Raw genomic sequence first — 5,796 nt, 5'->3', positions numbered from 1 at the left:
GTAAGTTCTTTGCTACTCCTGAAACCCTTTCCACATGTAGTACACTGATATGGCTTTTCCCCAGTGTGGATCATCAGGTGTGTCTTGAGATGACCCATTCTACTAAAAGACTTTCCACACTGAGAACAATGATGGGGCTTTTCTCCTGTGTGTGTTCGTTGATGAATTGCAAGATTGGAAGGTGCAGCAAAGGTTTTGAAACATTGGGGACATTCATGTTGTTTCTTCCTTGCATTCGATTGCTGATGTCTGATGACATTCTTTCTTCTTTCCTCTGTACTCCTTTTGCTAGAATGGATCCTTTGAACGTCTCCTATAACATAATAAGACATTTTTTAAATAATATCCTCACTCTACTTTATTTGTTACATTAGCACTACAACACTGAAAACACATGTATTGTATTTTTTGTAATGTGCTTTTCAATGACTGGCTATTTGCTAGAATAGTACTTGGAAGTCCTTTAGGATAAAATGATCCACTTACAGACTGCACTGTAAATGTAAGCAGAGATTCAGAGACATGTAGAGAACTGGAGACAAAATGATGGCAGACATTTTAAATTCAATTCATTTTAACTATCACATTGTTCTAGTTTTTCATGATACAAACTAATGTGCAACTTACCTGTAGGAGTAGAGTCATGGTGACCATATTCTCTCAAATCAGATGTTTCCTCCTGTTTCATTTCCACTGGTGAATACTCATCTTCTTTGTGGGTCAAGATTGGTGATGTGTATATTTCAGTCTTACAGTCAGCTTCCAGTCCAGGCTTTCTTCCACTTTCGGAATTGCAGAAAGATACTCATCAAATTCTTCTTCTTTGATCTCTTCCTTCACTGACATGAGCAGTTGTGATGTTTCAGTATGTCCTGACATTTCCGACTTCAGTTCTGTTTTTCAAAGAAAATCAAGTCAAACCCTCATTCAATGCAAGACATTTGCATATAGTGAACATGTGCAACAAAAGAACTACAGTGTAGTTGTACTGTTGGCGATTTACACTTCTACAGTATGCTTCCAAAGAATGACACACATAATCATTCCGAGCATCCCAGTACCAGTCAGTTCAGTTCTGTTTTGTAAAGGAAATCCAGTCTAACATTCCTTCAATGCACGGAAAATATAGTTAAATAAAGAACTACAGTAGAGTTGTATTTTTGTTGAATTACACTCATAGAGTATCTATCCAAGCATCCCAGTGTTAAACCTAACAAAACTGAATTACAAACATACAGTATGTATCAAGATTATCCCAGTGTCTACCTTACGAAGGTGAGTTCAGTATCCATAATACAATAATATAATACAAGGTTAGAATTAGGTCACCACACACACACACAAACAAGCAAGTTACTGGCGTCATTGTGAAGCACAAGGTTAGAATAAGGTCACCACACACACACACACACACACACACACACACACACACACACACACACACACACACACACAATCAAGTTACTGGCGTCATTGTGAAGCACATGCTCAGCTCTTTCATACGATACCTGTGTGATGTCACACAAAAACGATTTTGTGAGTAATTCAAACAAGAGTAATGAGTGTCTGTGAGTGTGTATGTGAGCGAGCGAGCGAGAGTGTGTGTGCTTTGTGAGTAATTCAAACAAGAGTAATGAGTGTCTGTGAGTGTGTGTGTGTGTATGTGTGTGTGCGCTTGCTTTGTGAGTAATTCAAACAAGAGTAATGAGTGTCTGTGAGTGTGTGTGTGTGTGTGTGCGCTTTGTGAGTAATTCAAACAAGAGTAATGAGTGTCTGTGAGTGTGTGTGTGTGTGTGTGTGCGCTTGCTTTGTGAGTAATTTAAACAAGAGTAATGAGTGTCTGTGAGTGTGTGTGTGTGTGCGCTTTGTGAGTAATTCAAACAAGAGTAATGAGTGTCTGTGAGTTTGTGTGTGTGCACTTTGTGAGTAATTCAAACAAGAGTAATGAGTGTCTGTGAGTTTGTGTGTGTGCACTTTGTGAGTAATTCAAACAAGAGTCATGAGTGTCTGTGAGTGTGTGTGTGTGTGAGTGTGTGTGTGTGCGCTTTGTGAGTAATTCAAACAAGAGTAATGAGTGTCTGTAAGTGTGTGTGTGTGTCTGAGTGTAAGTGTGTGTGTGTGTGTGTGTGTGAGAGAGTGTGTGTGAGTGTGAGAGTGTGTGCACTTTGTGAGTAATTCAAACAAGAGTAATGAGTGTGTGTGTGTGTGTGCGTGCGTGTGTGTGTGTGTGTGAGTGCTTTGTGAGTAATTCAAACAAGAGTAATGAGTGTCTGTGAGTGAGTGAGAGAGTAAGTGTGTGTGTGTGTGAAGTGTGAGAGTGTGTGCGCTTTGTGAATAATTCAAACAAGAGTTGTGAGTGTGTGTGAGTGTGCGTGTGTGTTTTGTGAGTGATTCAAACAAGAGTAATGAGTGTGTGTGAGTGTGTGTGAGTGTGTGAGTGTGTGTTTTGTGAGTGATTCAAACAAGAGTAATGAGTGTGCGTGTGTGTGTGTGTGTGTGTGTGTGTGTTTTGTGAGTGATTCAAACAAGAGTAATGAGTGTGTGTGTGAGTGTGTGTGAGTGTGTGTGTGTTTTGTGAGTGATTCAAACAAGAGTAATGAGCACGTGGAGATGGATGCAGAGATGGAAGCAGTTTATGACGGCTGAAATTTCATGTCATTTCAAAACCAGATTACTAGCAAGTAGCATCATTGGAAGGGGCTTGTCCTCTAGTTTATTCTGCAAATCACCACAAGGCCATGAGTACTTCAAGAGAGAACCAATAGTAAGGGTGTGAATTTCCATTGAATTTGGATGCACATTGCGTCCGACATGTTGTTAAAGTTTAGCATCGAAAAACATTTCCTAATTTTACCCTCGGATCCATGATGATGAACTCTTAACCACACATGCCATTTCCTAACATTTAGCATTTCAGCTAACATTTAACAAACACTTCTACTTTAAGCTACTTAGAAGAGTCCAAGAAGATTACACATGTTATTAACCCCTAGAAGAAAGAGGTCTGGTTGTGACTAGGGACTATACTCACTATTGGTCCGATACTAGCAGGATAGGATATCAGAAAAAAACGGTACTTTTTAGGAAGTTAAGGCAACTTGTCGGATTGGGATATACCCATGCCAGATTCCATATACACAGAATTAAAAAGAAATTCATGACAAGTGCAATAGGCTGTTATGAAACATGTAAATCTTATGATGGGGGTTTCAGGTAAGGTGTTACTGTAGAAGCCCCAGTGGATAGTTGCTGGATCCATCATGAAATACAAGATACTCCACTGCCACCCACAGTCAAGATACTCCACTGACACCCACAGTCATGATTTTGAATGAAGAGTGCGTTACAAATAAAATGCATTATTAATATTATTATTATGCGGAGTGCATCATATTTCCATAACTGCAAGATCCACGCTTGATGATGGGGGCATGCACAAAAGTATAAAATAGAGAACAATATAGAAATTTATAAAATAACACATTTTTAAAGAAACAATCATGTTGTAAAGTATTGGGCACACACAATACCATTTAATAGTTATCGAGTTCCATTGTGTTGTGGTCAGAAATACATTGATGTAAATTAATATCTGAATCACGCACCTGAAATATTAAATTTCAAAAGAAAGAGGGTCTCATCACTTCCATATGGTTGTCTGACAGAAAAGAAGGAGCAGTTGTTTGTAGAAGAGAAGAGTGCACAAAATAGTGGATATCTATCTATCTATCTTTAACTCCTTATCACACTGCCAGTCTCACACTCCATACTGTCTTTCTATCTCTCTATCTTCCAATCTATCTGTCTGTACCCAACTCTCTCCGTTCAGACAGACAGACAGACACACAGACACACACACAGACAGACACACACACACACACACACACACACACAGACACACAGACACACAGACACACACACACACACTTCCCCTTTTCCTTCTCCTTTGTCTGCATCCATTGAATTGCACTAAATGTTGTTGTCTTTTATTACTTATTTTAAATTCTGAAATGTGTTCGCCTTGCATGCACTGGTATATCCTATTCTACAGAAGTCCATCCATCTTAAAATGTGTAGATGAAATATAGCTTATACGCTGTATTCAGCTAGACTAGTTAGCAGCACAACAGGCATGTGTCGTGGAAAACTTTTCCAAAACCGAACTTTTAAACAGAACTTTTACCCATGGAGCTGTTAGGCAACTAGGAGCTTATGAGCTCCCCTCGTAAACTTTACACACACCAGATATTTATATTGCATAGGCCAAGTTATCATGGCATATACGTAGGCTATTTTATCACTACTTGACTTACCTAAGAAAAAGTGAGCTCCACACAAAGTTGTTAGGCGTCGGTCAGTCGCGGTAACAGTCCCATATGCTCGCTTTTAAACTTCTCCTACAGTCGTCTTCGGTTCCTTTTAAACGCCTCGGGATTTAGAAGTATTACGATTGACGTTCGCCTGCAGGGAATGCAGTCTATTACACAATAATACCAACAATTTCTACTGATCAAACCAAGGCGCTATCCGTAAGATTCGTTTTACGCTTGTCACTACCGGGTGGTAGTCGCGCATGCGCACTACCCGATCAGTCACTACCCTATGGTAGTCGCGCACGCGCCACTTTGCGACACTATAGACAGCGGAATACAATCGCTGGCTAAAGCTGATGGAAGTTCGCGAAAGACGGTATACTTTAAGAAGTTTGGTTATTGTATACAGCTGTACGTTTTTAACGTTTGTATAATAAAGAAGTTAAAGATATACTGGATATATATATATGGATTGTTTACATGTATGCTGCACCCTCTACCTTAAAACTCCTGGACTCTGTTTACCATAGTGCTATTCGCTTTGTTACAGGAGACGCTTTCAGGACCCACCACTGTAACTTATACAAGAATGTTGGTTGATCCCCTCTAGCAGACAGGAGGGAAAAACACTGTCTTTTATTTGTTTATAAAGCCTTAGTGGGAAAACTGCCTAATTATCTCATGTCACTTTTAAAATTAAAATCCATCTGTCATAATACACGGTCACAGAGCCTCATCTCCCTTGAAATCCCCCTTACAAAAACTAATATAGGTAAAATAGCTTTTAAGTTCTTTGCTTCCCATAAATGGAACACTATTCAAGTGGAGTTGAAATTAACCAAGTATTTGTCTGTCAACCAATTTAAGAGCCTTTTAGATAATAAGGATGTGCCTCAATGCTGTTGTTTTGAATGATTCTCTGATTTAATTTTTTTACTTTATGTTATTTTATTTATTTATTTTTTATGCTTAATTTCTGAGTTGTTTGGTGTGTTTTTAAAAAAATGTATTTTGTCTGTTTCGTTTTGTTGTGGTTTGTTTATGTATTGTTCTTCTGTACTATGTGGCCTCAATCAGGGCATTGCTGCAAAAGAGCCCTGTGCTCAGTCAATTTCTCCCTGAATAAACAATGATGATGATGATATCCTCTTTTGTTGTCCCTGTGAAGTTCTATTGGCTAGCACATCAATGCTTTATTTGTTTTACCTACTGCTATATTTTCTCACTTCTTCATAATACAAACTATTTGCCTTTTACCCTTATGTGACGGTGGTCAAACTGAGGACTGACGAATACTGCAACTGCTTAGTTCTTTTTATTCCTGTTCATGCACAAATGTCACAGTTGGTACACAGCATCGTTGACAGGTAAACTTCTAGTAAAGGCAACTTTGTTGCCAGCCCCTAAAATGACCGATTTAGGGTGCTTTCACTTAAAGCAGTGATGTAAGAACACTTTGTAACATATATTATTGTGTGATATC

General features: G+C 38.8%; 1 long non-coding RNA gene across 2 annotated transcripts; it reads right to left on the bottom strand.

Annotated features, from left to right (window-relative positions):
* Nucleotides 1-273: 273 nt before the first annotated feature.
* Nucleotides 274-4,593, bottom strand: LOC116223293. Of its 2 annotated transcripts, none has more exons than XR_004165013.2 (3): nucleotides 4,314-4,593; nucleotides 628-893; nucleotides 274-313 (listed from the first exon to the last, which is right to left on the bottom strand). It is a non-coding gene; the product is annotated as an uncharacterized LOC116223293 (long non-coding RNA). The 2 variants fall into 2 exon arrangements; XR_004165014.2 differs by lacking the exon at nucleotides 274-313 and adding an exon at nucleotides 342-532.
* Nucleotides 4,594-5,796: the final 1,203 nt, after the last annotated feature.

This window comes from Clupea harengus, chromosome 13, assembly GCF_900700415.2.
Source record: "Clupea harengus chromosome 13, Ch_v2.0.2, whole genome shotgun sequence".
NCBI lineage: Eukaryota > Metazoa > Chordata > Actinopteri > Clupeiformes > Clupeidae > Clupea > Clupea harengus.
Note: the sequence above shows the minus strand (reverse complement) of the source record. Positions and strands in the feature narration are given on the sequence as shown.